The following is a 23,210-nucleotide window of genomic DNA, read 5'->3' as shown; positions in this document are numbered from 1 at the left end:
ACATTTATGATGTATTTTAAGACAAATCTGCAAAATTCTTCAGCAAGTTTTGTTAAAAGACCCAATTCTGTCATAATTCTGTCATTAGAACTCCTATTTTTGATAACATTTGAAATGTGTACTAATGGTTAGAGCTGACCCCTATTACTTGACAATGACATCCTTCTTACAATAGCAGAGAACAGTCTTTCCTTTCAACAAATGCTTGAATTCAAGTTGGTTATTTAAAAAATAAGATTAGAAAGAACTATATATAGAGTTACATCACATATCTCTGAAGATACTTCTGAAGTCAAACAAATTGCTAAAAAATTCAGAGTTGATTTTAAATTAGCTATCGGCATGGCCCTCTGAAAGGCAAAGAATTTTATTCAGGAAGTCCTGTGAATTGTGAATATGTCTTAGTAGTCATAAAGGTAAGATATGTAGCATTGAGCATATTGGCCACTTGACATCTAATTTTGAAATTTTATTCCCATTAGATCCTATCAGGGAGAACTTACAGGGTTAGATTGACTTTGAATGTGTCATAGTTTACAGGGGAAAATTCCAGCAACTCTCTTTTACCATGCTTATTAAAAAACAGGAAGAGTTTCTCCATTTTTATGTATGCCCTTAGGGCATAGAAGGCTCCAGAGGAGACAGGATAGAGAAATTAACACTCGTCCTTCTCTGTTAGTGTGAGTGAACAGATTCAGGCAAAGGGCTCCTCCAGCCTTATATGTTTTCTTTGTCATCTGTTATCATAGCTAATTTAAGAAAGAGGATAAGGAAAGAAAAACTTTGGATTTCTGGAGGGTACAAACTCTGCCCCATGAGTCTTGTAGAGGCTACATTTCATAAAGGCATTTCATAGCCATCAGTAGGCTTATATTAATCTGCTTCATCTTTCCATTTGTACCTTTCCATTTGTACCAATGGCAAAATATCCATAGGCAGGAAGTTCTCCAGCTTTTCATACAGAAAGTGAAAAATGTACTCCTCCTCTCTGATCTTAATTTGGTAACTGATAATTTCATTTAATTTTCTCCTGTTACAGTATTATGAGAAGTACAGAAAAAATATATAATAGTTATCTTATTTGTTATGTTTCTGTCACACATTTCTTTCATTTCCTATGTTCTAGGCTAAGTTTTATAGCATTTATGGTCTGCTTTTGTATTTTCTCTGCTCCCGTTCCCCTTGTTGTCTTTTGTATCATTTCATTTCTTGTTCTACTATACCTTTTTATCTATCTATCTATCTATCTATCTATCTATCTATCTATCTATTTATTTTGAGGTGGAATCACCAGAACAAGGCATGATAATTAACAGCAGTTTGCATCAGAAATATAATGAGTTCCTCTTTTATTTTCAATTATCTTCTCAATTTTTCCTGGCATTCAATTTTTCTTTTGACTAAGCATTGAGTTGCAGACCATAAATATATGTACATTAAAAAACCTAAAACTTCCATATCCCATCTGATAGAATTCCATTCAGAGTTCAGCATTTGTAGGTATAGTTGAGCTTATTTTTACCACATGCATTATGACAATTACTGGCTATGAATTTTATTTTTCATTTTATCAATCTGCTACTCAACATTATGAAATGCTTACATGGGGAGCACTGTGGTCACTTTTAGTTTTAAACAGTGAGGTCAATCTTGTATAGTTTGCTTACTTTTTCATCTCATTATTCAACCTGTATTGCAGAATGTTTAGGAATGTAAGATGGCCCCATATGGGACTCTGACAATCTCCTTGAGGAATAAGGATTTATTCATATTTGTTATATATTCTTCAATTATGTACGTATGTGCAAAAGTATTTTCCTGCATGACAGTTTAGTTTCTTTAAAATCCATCATAAGAGTTTTGGGAATCCAAGAATATAATATTAGATGTGAAATTTTCTCCACACAATTGCTGACTCTTTCAAAGAACTCATTTAGGAAGCATATAGCTTTTTTCAAAATTTTGTGGAAATAAAAGGTCAATTCATCCAAGACAGGCATGCATGATTCTTATGTGATCATGCCATTGTGCCATCATGCCATCAACCAGCTTGTGTGATAGTTTCTTTTTAGCACCTCTGATCACTTAGTTGGAAAATAGTATATGCAAATTTCTAATGACATCGCATGTTCTCTCTTTCAGTTTTAATCAACAAAGATCTGAATGGAGGTAGAAGTACCTTAAATGAATCTTTTCACAAAACTTATATGACATTACTGATATTTTTATGATTTAACAATGGCAGAGAATGAAAGCCTTCAAAATAGAATAGCAAAAGCTCTTTCATGGTGTCTTTATCATAAAGAAACAAAGGTCATATGTTAGAGAAAAGAAAATTGGGTTATGTGCTTTTAAAAGTATAAATATATGACGGGTTCAAATAGCCATTTGAAAATAGGCTTCAAACAAATTTCCTGCTACAGAGCAGGAACTTTTTTCTACTGTAACAAATCCTCTCAGTAAGAATTTGTGGAAAATGTGAATAAAGTCACAAGCTATTAACTACTGTTAAAAATAACTACTGTCTTTAGAAAATTCTTTGCTACTTGCAGCTAAAGATGTAACTTGTTATTCCTTAAGGAACACAAAAAGTAATGTTGATTTAGAAACAAATCAAAATCACTCTTAATCTGAACATTTATCTACAGATAATATGCAAGAGGAACTGTATTGTTTTCTCTTCATTTTCCTATTTGTGCTTTACAACTTTTCATTCTAAGGATTAGGATAATGGTAATGATTGAGAAAATATCCCTGAGACCTAAAAAGTCCTTTGTATTTCCTTTGGAGTTTCTCCTTTTGTCCTATTGTGTTGGAAACATGAATAGTTATGAAGAAACCCTGCTGTTTTGGACAGAAATTTCTATAATTTGAAATGTAAATAAGTAAATACAGGTATATGTACAATTTCTATCTTTATGATACATAGTCATGAGTTTTTAAAGAAAGTAAACAGAATTTCAGAGTATCTTAAAAGAGGGCATTTCAAGTGACTGCATAATTATGACCTTGTGCTAATGGTTTTTGCATTAAATAATACCTCTTGGCTGCCATAAAATCATAATAGCATTTTTCCCCTCAGCGTTAGCTCATCATTTACAAAGGAAGTATTTCTAAGAAACCAGAATTTAGTATAACTAAGAAACTACTCACAAATAACACCACCATTATTTCCATAAGATATACAATAATAAATATATGACTTTAGTTTCAGATCAGCATAAGCATAGGTGTGCTTGTAATCTTCCAATCTGAACTTCTGTAATTTTCCAATATCTTTTTAGCAGATCTTTAATGAGACGCTGCATGAGTTCACAATCTTCATTCATGGATCACATTAAGGGACAGAGTTTATACGAGTCAAGTGGCTGTCATTCATCAGGTACTGATGAATTAGTCCATAAATTAGTCCATACTTATTAGCCCATAAATAACGTTTTTACAATAAGCGTGAATAAAAGGTGAGGCTTTTCCTTTCCTCACATCGTCTGCTTTGTCTCACATTTGCTGTCCTTAGTAATTTTTGGGCCTTCCTTGCCAAGCCATTAAAAAAAAATTGGAATCTCCACCTATCATCTCTTCACTATTGAGCTGATCTATCAAGAAAGAGTGCTTAGCCAATTCAGAAAGAGTCAGAAATACAGTCTCAGGTTGACCCCAGAAGATATGGTCACTCTTCATTTTCATTCTTCAAAGTATCCAAGGCATTTGCCTGGACTACAGTCTGTGAAATCCTCCCCTTCATATTGATAAAGCAGTATAGCTTTAGGCATCAAGGTCAACAAAGTGTTTCGAGCAATGATAATTCTTAAAGGCCTACTGATAAGAATCCCTTAGTATTTCTTCACATGCCTACACTGCATCAGTACTCACTCATCCTGATTATGTCCCAGGTATCCTTCTGCAGGGAATTTGTAGGTTTCTTGTGGCCTCCATTTCTTGATACTCTTGTCAATGACTTGTCAGCATAAAAATATAGAATGCAGGCTTAAGGCTTTGATTTTTGAAAATTAGTGTCATTCCTTCCTAAAGTCACTTTTGTTCTCCAAGTGGCATGTGTCAGCCTCACAGATGAGAAGATGCTGAGCAGATATACTTTCACTTTGAAGTCCACCTTCCATGCCCAAGGTACATGAGCAATGCCGAAAATCATTCCATCTATCTCATCTAAAGAGAAGAAAAAAAATACTGTTATGCAATCCTGCACCAAGAGAAATTTCACGAACGTACTGGTTCTATTACCTACCCTTAGATATCCAGAGCATCAGAAGTGTGCTCTACATTCCAGTTAAGGAACTTAACTCACTTATATTTTTCCAAAAATGTTGGTGTAGGGTATACTATTTCCTCCCTGGACAGGAAAAGGGGTCTTTTACTGTTACAGAGTTGTGTGCAGGCAGCTGCACATTTCTCAGTCTGCTGGCTTAGCTGGGCTGGTGCAGTGGATTCTGGAAAAATCTGTGTGGGTTCACCAACCCTCAGAGCAATATTGTGCATAGTCTCAACGCTGCTGTACTTCAGGTTGTAGCAGCAACTGCAAGGGTGATTTCACTATGGACTCAGTGCTAGCATGCTCACCAAAACAGAAAGTTCTATAGCCTTTTTTTCTGCATTTTCTACATGGAACACTGTGGCACTCGCTGCTATGGTTAAAGAATGCACAGACTGTTCAAGAATTTGGCTTTGAAGGGACAGGTGAAGGCACTTTTGCAGGACAGTTTGAACACAGGTACTGACTCGAAGGCATTTATTTAAGATATCCACCGGTTTCAAACATCTCAAGTCTGGTATATTTTGGTATCCAGTAATGCCTTCCATGACATATCTACTATAGCTTTCAGTAGAGCTCAGTATGTGTTCACCTTTGGAGAAGTACAACTTAGAGAAAGAATAGAAGTCTTCATTTTTCTTCCTCTGTCTGGAAGTTTCTTAGCAATTTCTTTTTCTTGTATCTATTGATATTCTTCAAATTTACTAGACTTTATTTTTACATTCTCAAACAGTATTTCTATTTACCTCATTACAGCAGCACAATTAAGCATCTGAAAATGGAATATGCACTTTTCATATAGGAAGATTACTTGACCAAAATATTAACTACATTGCACCAGTATAAATCAGAAATATCTTCACTGAAATTGAAGCAGCTATAATGTAAAAATAAGACAAATGTGATGACTTCAAGACCCAGTACTGTAATTCCTTGAGTAATTAGTTTCTCACTTTAAGCTTGTACCAGTCAATCTCCATCAGAAGTGGGAGGAAGAAGGAGAAAAAGAGAAGCTAAATAGGATCATTATACACAGCTTAGAAGGCATGTGATACTATTGTGGTAAACCTCACCAAATTTTGTTATTCTCTGGTTTATTGTTTCATTTGTTTCCCTGTGTTTCCTTGGACAAAGAAATTACTTGCTTTCATCAGGTAAGTGCTAAGTATTTTTGATTAGTAATTATTTAAAAGGAAATACTACCTTTTATTCTCAATCGCACCAAGTATTATAATTTTGTTCCTTCTTTTCTATGTAACACACAACTATACACATTTCATATCATGTTCTAAGCTTGCCTTCATTTGCTTTGATTATATAATACTATTTTTTTATCAAATGTTAATCATGTATATGTATATTATTTTCCAGTTAAACTTCTCATGCTACACTCTTGCTAACTTCCTTCTGATCTGTCATCTCATGCTGTTTTTTCTGCTTGTTGTGGTGAAAATTTTTAGCTCACTAACATTTAACCTGCTACCTATTCTCTGTTGGGATAAGGGTTTAAATGAATAGACAAATACTTAGTGTATCTAAAAAAAGAGAAGCAACATAACAGTAATCCCTAAATCAGCTTTACAGGATGCCTTAAAACAGGGGAATACTTTGTATCATTTAAATAGAAAACTCCAAAACCTATTTTATGTTCATTTGTGTACTCCCAGAGGAGAAGAAGACTGCTGAATTATATGCTGAGAGGTGGGCTAGCACAGGCACATGTCTTCTTCTGGATGAGTAAAAGTAATAGGGATACCAGCCTTTGAGAGTATGACTAACCCACTTTCTAAGTCAGTGACACCAAAGCAGTTTATCTGTTTTCTTGGAAACATGCCTGTGCTTCTGTCCCCTTCCTTCTTGAAATGTACTGCACACAGAGCAGCTGCCAAGCCAGATGAATGGTTCACTGGGGAGTATTACTGAAAATAAGCAGTATGCAGTTTGAAAATAGGACTTGGGAATAATTGCGGGAGAGGAAAACAAGCATGGTTTTCTCCACTGTGGTCTGCTCTTAAGCCCTTTTCCAAATGCTTCATGTACTATGGAAAATAAACTAGAGAAGAGGTGGTGTCTTGGGCTGAATCTAAAGCTCATTACTATCAATATTTTTTGGATAGTAAAGGTTTGGATCAAGCAAAAAAAAAAAAAAAAAAAAGTATTTTAATCTCCCAGCATCTGGCACTCAAAGCCTCACACATTAGTAAAAGACTTAAAAGAGAGCACATAAATAGAACACAAAGTTTGGTGCCTAAGTCCAAAACCAAAGTTGAGACCAGCCCCTTCCCAACTCAGACAATATGAACACAAGATATTCCTGACTGTCCCAGCATGTTTCTGTTGCTTCCTCTCTGCAAAGCTCTGTTTCCTCAGGGGCATCTGAGAAAAAGTGCTGAAAAAGCATAAAGAAACTGACTTAATGTTAAGACACGTAGAAGAGCAATTTCTGCTGGGGATACAATTTGAACACTCATCCTGGAAGCAGGGGAAGGCTTATTTCATGCTCTTTTCCACCCAGCAGGATGCACACCTGTATTTTCTACTGCTTCCTGACCTTTATAGGCTTTTCAATGCAGTACACGAGAGAGAAAGAACATCTCCAACCCTTTCTGTTATAAAAGCATTCCTGTGCAAAAAGAATTTAAGATGTATTGTTTTATAAAGATAGCAAGACAAAACACAAATCAAGGCCGTGATTTCTGTATTCTAGATTGGAGGCAGCCGTGTAGACTTATTGTCCCCATAAGAGGCTTTATAAGGATTTAAGGAACAATCAATGTGTAAAATTGGGTAAAGGCTGCTAGGAAAAGGATTATAAACCAGATCTCCCATTGTTAGTATCTATGTAGTAACTATGAAGCATATCTGTACATTTTATTCATTTTTTGTTCTTTTTCCAGTCCAGACTATCCTGGCTTTTTTTTTTTTTTTTCTGTTTCCATTAGAATCAAGCTGAGAATCTCTGTATTTTCCCCTAAATGTCTTTCAAGCTAAATCTAAGCTTTTTGGGGGGTTACATGTGAACTTGTGGTTACGACCTTTTCCTTGTGTGCATTTGTACGCCAGAAAAGAAGTCTCACATTTTTATGAATATTCTAGAGTTCTGCAGTGAGGAAAGTGATATAGGAAATGCATTTCCAAATAAACTAGCAATGATTACACTTGTATAGTTTTGGTGTGCACAATTGGAATATGCTTGAGTGTGCTTCCAGAATGCTTGCCAAGGAATATTTATCTAGATACACAGATGTTTGAGTGCCTTATGCATCAAAATTCTCATCTAAAGAAGAGCTATAGATCTATCATCTTACTGCACTTACTGGGATTAGAGAGCAACCAAACAGGTTTCTGAGGTCTGAGACTGAGAAGAATTTAGGCTCTCAACTCAGATTTTAGATGCGTAAATCCTTCATTAGATCTGGTCCTACATTCACTAAATATGCTCATGACCATCAGCTGAAGCAGGGTGAAATGTAAAGCCTTTACAACTACCACGTGTGTCTTATTTCTAGGATTATTTAATTGCAAACAGTTAGACTAAAATGTAACTGCAGGTCACTCCCAACCTAACAGATGATGTCAGGATCCATATAACTTGATCAGGCTCTTTAATTATTGCTAGTCTTGCAATATCACCCCAAAGGAAGTTGACATATATGGTGGTTTGAGTCATACCCTCAATGGTATCACAACTGAGTATTTAATATGGATCAGATAAAACCCATACCTGAATGCAAGAATGTGTCCTTACACATCCAGTTGTGAGTCCAAACTGGTCTGAGTTTCATCTTCAAATACAATATTGGTGAATTTGGTCTTCAGTACTTTATGAGTGGCTGCTCCAGACTCTTTGGTTAATAGATTTCTGAAAATAGTGATAACCAGAAAAATTTTTCTCTTAGTCACCACTGATGTTATTATTATTGTTTTTGGGTTTTAACATAGCTACTATGAGAACTGGGTTGTTCTCTTGGTCAGTAGGAATGCAGGACTATTTATATCAGAAAGAAAGCTAGCCCTGATCTTCAGATTACAGACCTTGCTCTAAACTATCTCAATGGTCTTTTTGATCAAACATATATGTTGTGTATATATTTATTTTAAGAATGCAGTCCTTATTCAAGGAAAAGTATCCACTACAGTAAATAATAATTGCGTAGTTCGGCATCTAGTAAAAATTTATTTTCAAGTGACATTGTTCTCCTATCATCAATGCTGCTTCATGTCTAGAATAATTATTGTTCTCCCTTCAGCTTTCTCCAGCTTTATTCATTCACTCCTTTTCTTTTTTCTTTTAATAAGAGAGAATAAAACTTCCTAGAACTCCAAGAGGAGGACGTACTACTCATATAAAAGTGTTTTCATATTTCTTGTGTATGTCAGCAGGAGCACAGTAGATAGTGTTGTAGTTCCTCTTTTTCTTCTTTTTAATGCTAACATCTTTAGTACTTTTTGCACTCCTTGTAAATATTAGGCAGATATGGCAGTATGTTTTTTACAAAAAAAAAAAACAAACAAACCAATCAACCAGAAAAACTTCCACAAAACAAAGCCCCATTGTGATTCATTTTCATTGTACCAGCATCTGTAAAGAACAATACATTTCTTTTTTCAAGGAAACTGATTTTTATGAGATGCAAAGACTGTAAAAGACAAGGAAAGTATACTAGCAATATATTTTACTTTTCTATTGTACATGGTCTTCCATTTTGAAAAACTTTCCAAAATCTTACATAGAGACATTTTGTGTTTCAAATGTATTTTGACAGAAAACAGCATTGTAAGACTTGGACCCTATATTTTTCTGAGGTCTCATTAGATGGAAAGCAATATGCTTTTGTGATTGTGTGTAGATGTATGTCTATGTCTACATATGTGCAGATGCACATGTATGCCAATAGTTATAGAGTGCCATCTGCTGTCACATAAGACTAAACAGTGTTTCTGTTAGGTTTTTAGGATCAATAAAGTTATGCCCTTCAAAGTCATTCTGGTTCAATCACAACTTTGCAGGCAAAGTGCATTTTTAAATTTCAAGAAGAAAGAGGTGCTTTTTCCTCTTGCCTTTTCTGCATTGATTCCTCCATACTGTGTTCTAGTTTAATTCATATCACTGCTTAATCTTCCTGGCTGACGTATCAGTGCAACACCTTTATTTTTTTGGTCATAAAAGAAGTTTGTTGTGACATGCTTATGTAAAACACTGTATATTTTATCAAAATGATAGTCTATCTAGACACATGGTGTCAAGATGAGGGAAAATGGCTTTAAACTAGAAGAGGGTATAATTAGACTAGATATTAGAAAAAAATTCTTTACTGTGAGGGTGGTGAGACAGTGGAACAGGCTGTCCAGCAAGCCTGTGAATGCTACCGCCCTGGAAACTTTCGAGGCCAGGCTGGATGGTGCTTTGAACAGCCTGGTTCAGAGGTAGGTTTCTCTGCCTATAGCAGAAGTTGGAACTAGGTGATCTTAAAGATCACTTGCAACCCAAAACATTCTATGTCTCTATGATTCTATGATTTAGACCAGCTGGTTGTTTTCTTATTTATTTATAGAGAAATTACAGAGAGTCTAGGCATAGCTTAAATAACAGCAGAGGTGTTCAGAAGTAACATTCAAACTCCATTTTAGGAAACAAACTTTGAATTGTTTTTTAGGAGAAAAGTCTGCCTTAAGAATTGGGTCCACATAAAAACTAAGGCAAAAATAAACTTTGCCATTTCTCACAGCTTCCTGAGAAAAGCAAATCCCAAAACACTAGCAATATAGTATTTCATTTAAGACTGAAAACTTGCTCAAATGCTGTGTTTCCTAAGACTGTTTACTACTTCCCTCTTGTGGCTTGTGCCATAAAATATTTCTTTTAAAAGTTATGTTGCTTAAATTACTCTCTCTTTCAACCAGCAATGTTGTGAACATTTAGTAAATATAAGCTTGGGACAGTTTCCAGATGGGCTCTCAAGTGGCTTTTACTTGAAAATTTACTTGAAGGCTTTTGACTAGGAGATCAAAAACATTTTAATATTATAACATGTTTTGTAGCACAAACTTGGCTGCCAGTTTAGGTTGGGTGGTTCATACGGATGAAAATTTTCTAAATTCAAATGTTCAGGGAAATCACAAGAAGATATTCATCTCAGTTTTTAAGAAAGCAGGAAGAATGAAAGCCATCCATGTATCCTTCTGGACAAGGATGCTTAATCATTTTAGGAATGTAGCCAGAAAATCAAACATGTATTCCTATATCTGACATGATTACAAAACCAAGCCTTCTACTTTGATACGATAACTTTATGTGCTGCCATGATTATTTTTGTTCTCTATTAAACACATTCCTGCAGAAATTTCTGAGTATTGACACACTAATGAAGCAGTATTTTGTGCTTTGTCTCCTTATGCATTTTCAAAACCAAATCTAACTTTTGCTACTTCCTTCTTTTTTCTTTTTTTTTTTTTCTTTTTTCTTTTTTTTTTTTTTTTGTGTGTGTGTGTGTGTGTGTTTGGGGGCCAGGAAGGGAGATCATCAAATCAAGATACATGTAAGCTGACTTTCAGAGTTGCTATCATTAGTAATTTTTATTTATTTATTTATTTATTCAATTAACAACTGCAAATAAGCTTTTAATATACGCACCCACATAAAAAAAAAAAAACGAAAAAAAAAAAAACAGAAAAGTAAAATAAGATAATAGCTGTGGAGAAGATTTCAGAACCGATACTGACTTCTCATTCACCCTCATTAACAAAATACGTAGCAGTTATGAAATGGTCTTTTAAAGTAATAATCTGAATGCATGTTTGATTTTGGATTCTTCTTTATACACTTCACATATTTAGGTAAATCAATCAAGCTTTTCACTAAAAAATGAGTTGAGAAAACAGAACTGTAGCTGTTGTTTTTTATTGCTGTTGTTTAAAGAAAATCAACTTTCAATTACAAGAAATGGGATGGAAGAAATCTAGGAGATATTAGACAAGCCACCAAACTGTGAGAACTGTCAACTTTAATATACCTTCAGAAAGATATAATGTACTTCATTTTGATAAAAACTAGATGACTATAAAGCCTAGCATTAGATTTCAGGGGACGATCACTGGTAAAACTCTTTCATATTCAAACATTATGAACCTAGTCATTCCATAGAGAAGAATGTTTCTAAATGAAAAGCTTGCATTCCAGAAATGGAAATTGCAATTGGAGTTACATTATGTAATGCAAAACCATACAAAGGGAAAAAGAAATAAAAACATTTTAAGACATTTAATTTATTTCTAAAACTAATAGATATGGACAGTAAGGATACAGGAATACAATACCTTCATGACTTTAGAAAGTTTAAATATAGAGTTTTAAGGAATACACACTGTATTGCATTGCAGTCACTTTAAACTTAAGGTATTTAGTCTCCTATTTCAGGAGAGGGAAGGAGAGATGGAAATTTCCACAACAATGCAGCCCAGGTTCCTATGGTAGAGTGGGAATAATTGCAGTCTGGAGGTGCCTGTCTTTCTCCTCTGACTACAGGCTGTCTTGAGCAGTTTGTTAGATTACTAACATTTAGATAGCTAAAATTAGGGAAGATAAATTTCACCTTGCATTAAGCACTTTCCCATGAAACCTGAGACATGAAAAAGACTGTGAGTTGGAAGATAATGAGATTATCTGCATTGCTTATGACAGTGCTGCACTGGAGAACCTTTGGTCTTCAGCTGACCTCCTCGTATACAAGGTAAAGCGCAGAACAAGGTAAAACACAGAACAAGAAAGCATATAATACCCTAGAGAGCTTATCCATTCCCCACTGTCAAAGTTATTAATATCTCTGCCAGAGCAGGAGTATCATCCCACGCTGGTCTGCTATAAAACTATGATCTCAGTCATTCTTCTATAATGAACTTTCTAACAAGTCAGAAATGAAGAAATGTTAATACATTGTATTGATATCTTCTCAGTTGCTTAAGAATGACTTACTTGTTTTTTTTTTTCACAAAGGTTAAATTTGCATCACAAGTGAAAATATTGAAAAAAGAGAACGTTTTAAAAATCTAAAAGCATTCATAACCATCTGGACTTCATCTTATACTTATCAAGTGGTAAGATAAAGGCTTCTGTGTAATTATAGGTGGGCTATGATGTCCCACTTTCTCTTCTTCTAAAAGATTCATTTTAAATATCCAAGGCTAAAATCTGATAAAATCTTTTTTTATTTCCGAGTATGTATCCCAGCCACACTTCTCAATCAATGTATGACTTGTATTTTTTTTTCCTTCAAGTTGCATACACAATAACTTTGCAGACTTTCACAGAAGATATAGAACTGCATGACAATGTACAAAATCTCTTCAATATTAGGTATTTTTTCTTTTAAGAAAAGTCAAATCTCTGGCCAACTTTTCTTCTTTCTTCCTGTGTGACATACAGAAACCCTGTGTAATCATCTGTCTAGAATGGTGTCCGTACTAGATACATAGTCTGTTTAGGGAGTGTATACAAAATTCTGGTTAAGGGAAAGATGTTACAGTTTATTCCATATCAAGGACTGAATTATATTAACTGTACTCTATTAACTATATTTTAAAATCTAAATGACATGTAAAGGAACTGAACACATACTAAAGCTGCATCACTCGAAAAGAAGTAGTAGGTCATAAAGAATGCACAATAGCATGCAATCTAAAATATATTTGCTATCAGTTTGCCTTGTAACAAGCTTTAACGTGGCACCAAATTTTCAAGTGCCAATGTTGGTGGCTATTTTTTATTTTCATCTAGGAAAATGCTGTAAATTACTTGCTTCTGTTTCTGTTAGATCCAGTAGCTAAAATAGAATTAGGCATACAATGACATTTGAGATGAAACTTCAGGGAGTAATATAACAATAACTGTAAAAAATTAAGAGGTGAAATTAAATTGAAAACAATTAGTCCGGTGAAATTTCTTCACTGACGTGTTAGTGACATAACTCTAAGAACCTCCATCAGATACTGTTTTTCAGAGATAGACAAGCCTCTTATTAAAATAGTTTAAATGATTATGGCAGAAGATTAAAAACTGATAATTCATTTTTCTATTAGAGAAGAAATAACATTACTTGAAATTTATAAATTATTCTTTTGGTCATAGAATACATAATGAACAGAATTTTTGTTCATCACTTACTTATTATTAATTTAACAGACACAGAGATGGCATACTGTATTATCTCCAATTTCATTTTATATTCAACAGAATCCTCAGTGTTGAGTTTAGTACAGTGGCCAAGAAAAATTGTGCATTTTTTTTCAATTAATCGTAAAATCATAGCATCATTTTGGTTGTATAAGACTTCTAAGATGAATCAAGTCCAACTGTCAACTGAACATCATCATTCACACTAAACCGTGTCCCTAAGTGCCACATCCACACATTTTTTGAATAGCACCAGGGATGGTGACTCCACCACTTCCTTGACCAGCCTGTTTACCTAACCACTCGGTCAGAGAAGAAATTTTTCCTAAAATTTCAACCTGAACATCCTCTGGCACAACTTCAGGCCACTACCTCTCATCCTATTGATAGTTACTTGGGAGAAGAGACTGACCCTTACCTTGCTACAGCCTTCTTTCAGGTCATTGCAGAGTGAGTGGTAAGATCTGTCCTGAGCCTCCTCTTTTCTAGAATAAACAATCCGAGATCCCACATCCACTCATCGCAAGACTTGTATTCCAGACCAGGAGAGTTCTGTGGGAGACAGTATCAAAGGCCTTGCTAAAATCCACAGCTTTTTCCTCATCCACGAGATGGGTCACTCAGTTGTAGAAGATCAGGTTGGTCATGCAGGACCTGCCTTTCATGAACTCATGCTGGCTGGACATGGTTTCCTTGTTTTCCCACGCATGCTGTGTGACAGCACTGAAGATGATCTGATCCATAGCCTTCCCTGAAACTGAGATCAGGCTGACAGGCTGTTAGTTCCCTGGATTCTTTTTCCAACTCTTCTAGTAGATGGGCATAACACTGGTAAGTGTCCAATCATCTAGGACCTCCTTGGTTGATCAGGACTGCTGATAAATTAAATTGCTTGGCAATCAATTCTTCCAGCTCCCTCAGGTTAATCCCATTTGGCCCCATAGGGTTGTAATCGTCTACGTGGAGTAGCATGTTTTCTCCTGAGCTATTGGGGGGTTTATTCTGCTCCCCATCACTGTCTTTCACCTCAAGGGGCTGAGTACTCTAAGGATAATTTATCTATGAAAGATAGAAGCAAAGAAGGCACAGACTACAATGATTGCAAGGTATGTATTTGGGATATAGCTACTTACTTGGCTGGAGACACATGCAGGGAATTTATACTTGTAATGCTTTCTCCAGCTAATATGCAAACAGTTGTAAATGTATGGAAATTAATGATACTGATGAAACTGCAACAACATTTACATAGACAATATGTATTTATACGTATTAAAACATAATTATCCCTCTTTCCATCCAACAACTGCTCTTATTTCAGGACCTACTTTCATCTTTTCTATCTTTCATCAGGAGAAAAATGTACAAAACTTATTAAACACAAAGTTTTCTAAATGTTCCTTTTTTTTTTTTTTAAGACATCAGTGTGATACATATTAATATATATTAAAGCTCACTTGAAACGTATTGCGTTGATTTCAAGATAAGATATATATTATTTATGCTGTCTTTCTCAAACTGAAAGCAGTGTAAATCTCGGGGGTTTTAGAGGAATTCTGCATGGCACAGATACTGACTCTGTATAGAGTGCAAATTTAGACATAACAGCATCAAAGGAGCTTCTACTTTTGTCCTTTTTGCACAATTATAGTACCCCGAGTACTCCATTTGTCTTTGAAGGGAGGTACCTTCTGAGTACAATTTGGCTGGAGGAAATTGGCAGTGAGTACCTGTCATTTGGGTAGCCATCACAACATCTCTAAGCACACTGCAGATTCCCCTTAAGGCGAGGTATGACACATACTCAGCAGCCCCAAGCACAGGTACTGCCTGTGAAAAAGTAAAGGAAGGAGCTGCACCTATCACATCCCTTTATATGGATCTCCATAATGAACACCTGTCAGTGATACAGCAAATCTACATGTTTTCAGAGTCTTCTCATCATAGATTAATCTCTGGTGTCTTGTGACAATCTTATATCAAAAGGACATACTTATATGCCAGGTAGCCCAGGTCAGCCTTTTGTTAGGAGTGAGGGAGGAGTGAGAGACTGTCACCATGCTGTGACAAAGGCACTACAAACATTCTATCTTCACAGACCCTGCAAGCACGAGATTCTCATACAGCATCCAAGCCTCACCCAATCACTTACCCACTCCTGGGGCTGAAAAACCCATCTCAGCCTGGAAGCAGGTTGCAAGTCTCTGTCTGAGTCCAACCACAACCACCACAACCAGCAAGATGTCCCTTTTTGAGCAGCTTCATTATGGAGTGGGTCACAGAAACTTCAGATTAATTCTGCTGTTGCTGAGATCAGGCTGATAGGCCTGTTGATACACAGCCAGGCTACATTTCTGGAAATAGGTCCTATGAAGTACATATAGGAAGGAAGGAAGTATACGGACCCTCATGAAAATATGCCTCTTTTTTATGGTACTCTTTTCTATCTTCCACTCACTTGTGACATATGATAGAGCAGAGAGAACTTTACATAGATCAATGATGGGACATTTTAGAGTAAAATGGTATTTCATGGCAGAGATAAATTAGAGTAGGTGAACACTAAATATCTTACAAAACATCTGTAAGATTCTGGTGGATGACTAGATGAGAGAATCTTACAGTTTGGGTATTTCTGAGCTACTGAGAATGTCCTAGGAATGTTGTGCATTGATACCAGTGAACAAGATTCATATTCCCTGATGCTTCCACATCACCTTTTTCCTATCCCCATCCATCTCCATGTGATATAGCTTTTGGCACAGATCCTGCTGTTCTCCTCTACACCTGTGCTGCTATGCCTGGCCTCCACTGCCATCACCATTGCCAGTTGCTTATACCCTTCAGCTCCTCTCTGATCATATGCTTCGAAATAGTAGTTGTGGCCCTCACTCTGGCAGAGACTTCAAAATTCTGCACAAAGGCTGTATTTATAAAATATTGCTTTAGATGTGTTTCAGAAGAAATACTCAGGAAATAGAAGGGAAAATAAATCCCTTCTTTCATGTGCCCTCTCTCATCTACCAGCCACAGAGATTTTCTGGGAACATTTTTGAAGGTTTAGTTAGCTTTCTATCTTAAAAAGACAGGCAAATTTTGCTAGGAGACTTCAGCTTTACCTGAAAATCTTAACATAATATTAAAGGGAATTACATGATTTAAAAGCATCAAAGGCCAAGTAGAGCATCCAGTGCAAGGGTTCAGGAGTCCAATCCTGCTCTGCTTAGCATATTTTGTGGTACTTTTTTCCATTCTACATGAGACTTAAAAGGAATGTGGCTTTCTGTGCTTCTCAGGAGATTACCTGACAGTTTATGTGATTTTAACCTCTAGAAGTTTGGAATGTAAAAAGATAAATATTTGTGATTTTCATTCATTACAACAAATTCCATTTTATACCATACTTATTTCAGTTAACTACAGCAGCTAAAACATATTATAGATCTACAGCAAGGCAGATATATGTGGAAATGGACTACTCACTTATTTCACATTTATTGCTCTTTTGCAGGGAAAAAGAGCTCTGGCTAAGCAAGATCTTTCCTATAATTGTCAGTACATCTCTTCTGTTTTTAACCCTAACTTCTGCTCTTATGGCTTAGCATGACTTTTTTTTTCCTTCCCTCTCTTTTTACTTTTAACCTTTTCAGTCATTTCTCAATAATTTTTTCAGATGCTTTGGGAGATTTTATGACATACTTCAGAGCATTCTGCAAAGCTGTAGGATGCCTGAAGTTCACTGTAAGCTTTACTGATTTGCTGTAGCTTGTGGAAGAACTGATGTTCCACCAAAGCCAAGGATTTTGGTACAGATTTTACTGGGGTTCAAATGCTACCCTGTTTCTGCTGTTGTCCAGCTTCACTTATCACTCCCAAGAGATGGCCTCTGCTTAAAGTATGGGTATGCGACTGATATGATGTTATCTGTCATACAACAGGCTGAGATTTATCTTCAGAATTCTGCTTTTTAACTATATATCCTAGATGTTTCAGAAATTAATCTGGGTAAAATGTTTGCTGTTTTGTAGTGGGTACTCTAGCTGTAATACATGCAAGTTTTGCCTCATTGTAATTTGATGTGCTCTGTTTTGAAAACACAGTGCTTTTCCCTCTGGACTGAAATATTCATAAGAAAAAAAAATATTGTGCAAAAACTGCCTTTTTACATGAACCAAAGTGAAAACCCAGCAAATGGCTTAAGTTATAAACTATTAATTGAGTTGCTAATTAGACATATACTGTGATGAAAATAATGGTTTTGAGTCACCTTAAGTGACTCAGTCCTGGAATAAAGCATTGAATTTCCGGGCAATGATATTCTTCTAGCAATCTGAATGCTGAACAAGACTATTGTGATTAATGGCTATCATAGTTGATAAGAATGAACTCATCATGACTTTCAATTTTCTGTGGAAATAATTCTTTTGTGCCTTACTGTTAATCAGGTAGTAAAAGCCTAGATATATGTGGATATGTTTACAGTGGAGTATATGTTCTTAATTCTTTGGGTGTAGAACACTTAAAATGAACTTGTTATCAGATTCAGTCAAAATACAACAGCAAACCTGTACAAATAATGAGTTCTTATCTATCTTTGAGAACGGGGGCCTTCCAAAATTGAAGTGATTTGTATAATGAAAAAGTATCCAGTATCACCAGACACATATTGACCACTATAGTTCAATTTCTTGGTGCGGTATGTAAACACTTGTACAGAAAATCAATTACCTCTACTACTGAGAATATTAACTTTCAAGAATATTATATATTTATATATCATATAAATTATATTAAAAATATATAAATCTTTGTTGCTACTGAGAAAATTGCAACAGACACTTAAGGTCTCAAGGTATTAAATAACTTTTATTCCAGATACTGGTAACAAAATCATCCCTCCTATTTTTCCTCAACTGTATTCACTGACTGTCATGGCAAAATGACATATGTCAAACTCAAGATTTAAACACTTATTGCCATATGTCTAGGTACCCTGAGAAATGAGAAGGAAAAAACTGTTTAGACCGTCTCTGAGTTTAAGGGAAGTGTCAATATTCATGCTGAATATCTTGTAATCGAATCCTAGTGTGCTTGTTCCTATGCCCATTTGATATAGATCCTCCGTGTCCCAACATCTGAGAATAGAAACAACTTTAAATGTCAGATCCTTTCACTGTTCACTGCTTAGAGAATGGCAAGAGATTGAATTGGTGAGAGATGTCCAGTTGCACTGTTTCTATCAACCTCAGAGTTATACATCAGCCTTCAGCCTATAAATCTGCATAGAGTATTGCTTATTTGTAAAGCTGGGGGAAAATCTCATCCATACAGATCTACCCATCATAAGGGAAATTTATTTTTCCATTTTCTCCATCTCCTTCCTGATATTCTTTTGAGAATAAAGAACGTGCTAGCCTTCAGGTCGGCTCACTTGCTTCAGGAAGAAGTAGAGACTCAGTGTGATAGCTGAGGGCAGCCCGAAGCTCTTCCCACCTCTGGTGAGCCTCTGGGAAGCCATGCAGGCTCAGCTTTTCATGGTTAATCCCTACAGAATCATCACTGAATTAGATGCCCCAATGCTTTGCAACTATGAGGAAGGGTCTTTGAAAAAACTTCTGAGTGATCAAACTCTCAGAGCCAGTTTCTGAAGGAGAAAGTCAGTTGAATCCTAATATTGGAATACCATGCAGATATTTTGGGGCACAAGGTTAGTTCCCTTCTAGAGTTTTCATTGAGAAGTGGGGCTATAATTTGCATGGGTCTCTATTGCTATACTAGGAAAAAATGTCAGTCTCTCAAGCAATAATACTTACTAGCTTTCCCTACTGTGAATTTTCAAACATAGATGCAATTTATCCACCTCATCCACTCTTGTTTTTTCAGCAGCTGAATAGGTCAGTCTACTTCATCCTGAATCAATTGAATTTTTTTTTTTTCCTACTGAGAGCACAAGTAATAAATAGCAATCATATTTAAAGAGCACTGCAGTGGGCGTGCAATAGCTATTCAATAGTTTCAGTGCCAGAATAGTCTTTGTTTGATGGCAACGTGGGTTCTCAATTGGTCTGAAAACATTAAAGATCTGAGGAAAGCCATTTTCCTTCTTAATAGGAGAATCAATTGAACTGAACAGAACAGTTCAGGCTCATGTGATTAAATAACGTGTGCTAAGGAGATGGAGTTTGTGCCCTACATTTTAGCCCCTAAAAAAGGCCTGCAAAATGCTAACCAGCTCTGATCGTCACAAAAGATTGGCTAACAGAATACAGTTGGACAAAGGTGATTCTTCATCTTTTTCTGTTGTGTGTGTGTGTGTGCATAGAACTATATCACAAATGGCTTTTTTTGATTTATTGACTTTTCAGGAAAAAAAAAAAAAAAAGTGAAAAATTTCCTGAAGATTAGAACTCAGCCAGCAAGAAACATTTATTTGGTTTAAGTTACTACCAAGTCCAGTGCAAAATAAGACAGAATCTAACTTCATTAACCTTCATTTCAATATACATGGCTTCAAGAAAGGCTACACTTTGTGCTAGATACCATTGACTTTATTGACCTCAGAATAGTAAAGCCTGGCTCCTTGTCATAAAAGAAGTTCTTTTATGCATAGAAGATGCATAGTAATTTGTCTCCTTTGGCTCTTTACCTTTCCAATCCTCACTACAATTTGGTGTTCTTAAATGTGTTGTTTCTTATGTGTGAAATATGGAGGCATTTAGCTGCCTATTTTAAAATGAATTCAAAATAAGCATTTCATTTTCAACATTAAATTCTTAAAATGCCAAAATCAACAAACAATATGATTATGTATGGATTTATTTTGTACTTGTCATAGAATAACAAGCACAATTTTACAGCATTTTTTCTACAGTAGCATAAGATATTGTCAATGACAGAATGCTTGTTCCTTTGCTAACAGGACTGAATTTCTTCAAAGTTTAATTTTAGGAAAGAGTAGTAATAATAATAATGCAACTTCTGTTTAGTGAAATGTTGCAATATTATTTAAATTAATATTTTTAAAAATATTATTATGGTGCATTATCCCACCCTTTCTGTTATCTACACTGTCAGAGTTTTTGCTCATATCACAACATTCTGTGTATCACTACACAGAAACTGAAATTTCTTTTCCTGGAACTTTGCTCTTTACCCTGAAGACATTTGCAGCACTGCCTTTGACTTTATTGAAATTAGAATGTAAACCTTCAAAATCCAAGTAATCAGTGTTTTAAACACAGAATTATTTTTGGTTTGTTTTCTATTTCACTTGCTTTGTAATCATTGTTTTTCGAGTTCTGAAGTAAATCTTACAGTAGATCACTTATTTGCCCAGTGGATTCTTTTATCTTCCAGATTCTTTTCATTCTCTCTCTCTCTCCTATGCCTTTTCAGAAATATTCTGTTGTAAAGTGTCATAGTTGACATAATAATAGTGGTCATAAAAGCAAAGAATCACCTCAGCTAATTCCTTTCCATATTCTGCATGGATATGCTGCAATCCCGATGGAAAGTGAGATGGATTGGGTGGCACATTTCTGAGCTGTTACAGTTTATGGTGGCTGCCGTAAAGGTTTCACACAAGATTCTTGCCTCTGAAAGAAATTCAGTCAATTGATGGATTTGTCCTCTAAAACATAGACTATTTAATCATGGCATTCCCCAGACAATAAGTATCTTCTGTATTCAGTTAGATGTTTCTCATGTTGTTTATCAGTTAGCTGTAAAATGGTCATGATTTTATTACTGTTAACCATACATCAGTGTAAAGTCACATCACTGAAAAAAAAAAACAACACCAAAAACACCAAAAAAACAAGGCTCCTGAGAGCAAAAAAACCCCAAGAGTCAAGATTCCCTACCTGAATCATTTCAGCCTGTTGGTGAAATAAGCTCTCAACATCAACTGAGCTCCTCAGGGGATCTGTGATGTCTGCTGATTTCCATGGAGCTACTCAGTCTGTGCCCTGTGCATCACTGAAAGAAAGTGCCCACGTAAGTACACAGAGAACTTCCCAGGATCTTCAAGTCAAAGCTAGCTCTATGAAGAACATTAGTTTGCCTTTCCTGAGGGGAAGTAACATCAAATTCCAGAAGTTTTGGACTACATAAACCGAGAATGAGGAACTCAGATTTATATCAGCAGCAGAAAAAGCAGGCTACAAGATTTGCTGCATATTTTAAGCACTGCAGTGCTTTTTAGGTACAATGTGACATTAGCAACTCAGTTTAAAAAACATCAAAATGAAGTACAAAGAAGAGCCAATTTTTCTCTCACAATCCTAAAGGCAGAGGAAACAACATGGAAAATAGTAAATAACATGGTTATTAATCCTGAATTAAGCTGCAGTTGATTATTCTCTTTAGATTTGCTGGGCTTTATGTCTGCGTTTCTATGGTAAACAGTGAGGGGAAATGGAAGAAAATTACTAAGCAATGCCTTGAATGATGATCACCTCTCATACATTAACTCCCCCGCAAAATACATATAACTCACTGTTTGCTGTGTGCTGATGGGCATAAGAGCACAATGTTCTTTCTCTTCATCACAGATTAAACTGCCTTACTAGGACTGGAAATCAGACTTGCTAATCAACAGTTCTCAGGACACCCTGTAGATCTCTGTTTATGGATGGAACAGACATGTGCCATTAATGAAGAGTGGTCTTTGGGCCTTCCTCCTGTGGCCCTATCAACCCTCAGTGCCACTGAAAATAAAATCTAGAATAGAAAAAAAAAAAAAGAAAAATAAAATAACATTTTTTTCTAGTAGATTCTAATACTACATGTGCTATGAAGCAGTCATTTATTTTATTTGCATGCAAACACCATGTCTCTTAAGCTTGTCCATAGGAGACATTTATCCAGTTTGTGTGTGGGTAACTGAGATTGTCTTACTCTTCTTATTTTTCATAAATCTGCAATTTCTCTAGTTTTGTTAAACATTTCTAAATTTTGTAAAGTTTTTCTCCTAGTAAGTTCCTTGTTTTATTATTTAGCATTTTATATATATATATATATATATATAATTTTTGTGGCTCAGCCTTGTAATACCATAGGCTGAACAACAGAAAGGACTGAGCAATCCTGACAAGCTAGCTACATAAGATGAGACTGAAATAAATAGGTGATGATTCAATAAATGGAAAGCTAATTAGTAGCACAAAAAAAAAAAAAAAAAAAAAAGCCTGCAATACTTCTGTTTTTTGGGTTGTTTTTTTTTTTTAGATTTCCTTCCTGCTATAATTGATGCCAAATCCTTATATCAACATTTCAGAAGGAGAAAATCATATGATAAACCACTATTTCAAGTAGTCATCAAGACAATAATAACATAATTGGCTCTGTAGCATTCAGAGGGGTATCAATCATTGTCTCATGGTGGCACATATGTTCTTGTGGGAATACTCCTGAACTTTTTCTTGACAGTTAGGTTAACTTATTTTAATTACTTTAGTTGGTGAAAGATTTATTGGAACTAATGCTTAACTAATTAAGCAACAGTTGACTATAGTACTGAAATAAAATCCTACATATGATCACAGTTTTCTGTATTGTCTTTTTATTGACCTGGGGAAATATGCCCAAGGATATGAATTTAGTTGTTATTACATTAGTATCTCTGTGCCTTGGCTCATCATTCAAGCTAATCCCAACAGCATGTTTTCCTTATTAAAACTATAGGAAGTTTTAGAAATGAGTATTCATGGAAAATGAATTTTAAATTTATTCACACTTGTATTCAGGTTAAAGAACAAACTTCTACCTGAT

At 35.4% G+C, this 23,210-nt stretch overlaps 1 long non-coding RNA gene across 3 annotated transcripts; it reads right to left on the bottom strand.

The window, feature by feature from the left end:
- Positions 1–1,260: 1,260 nt before the first annotated feature.
- LOC128073705 (uncharacterized) lies at positions 1,261–22,348 on the bottom strand. 3 transcript variants are annotated; one of them, XR_008202831.1, is made up of 5 exons: positions 21,937–22,348; positions 21,302–21,416; positions 13,858–13,991; positions 7,995–8,132; positions 1,261–4,167 (listed from the first exon to the last, which is right to left on the bottom strand). It is a non-coding gene; the product is annotated as an uncharacterized LOC128073705 (long non-coding RNA). The 3 variants fall into 3 exon arrangements; XR_008202829.1 differs by lacking the exon at positions 21,937–22,348 and having other exon boundaries at positions 21,302–21,692; XR_008202830.1 differs by lacking the exons at positions 13,858–13,991; positions 21,937–22,348 and having other exon boundaries at positions 21,302–21,681.
- Between the last annotated feature and the right edge of the window lie 862 nt (positions 22,349–23,210).

Source organism: Tympanuchus pallidicinctus, unplaced genomic scaffold, assembly GCF_026119805.1.
Source record: "Tympanuchus pallidicinctus isolate F22 unplaced genomic scaffold, pur_lepc_1.0 scaffold8, whole genome shotgun sequence".
NCBI classification, from domain to species: domain Eukaryota; kingdom Metazoa; phylum Chordata; class Aves; order Galliformes; family Phasianidae; genus Tympanuchus; species Tympanuchus pallidicinctus.
This window is presented reverse-complemented; position numbering and strand designations above follow the sequence as displayed.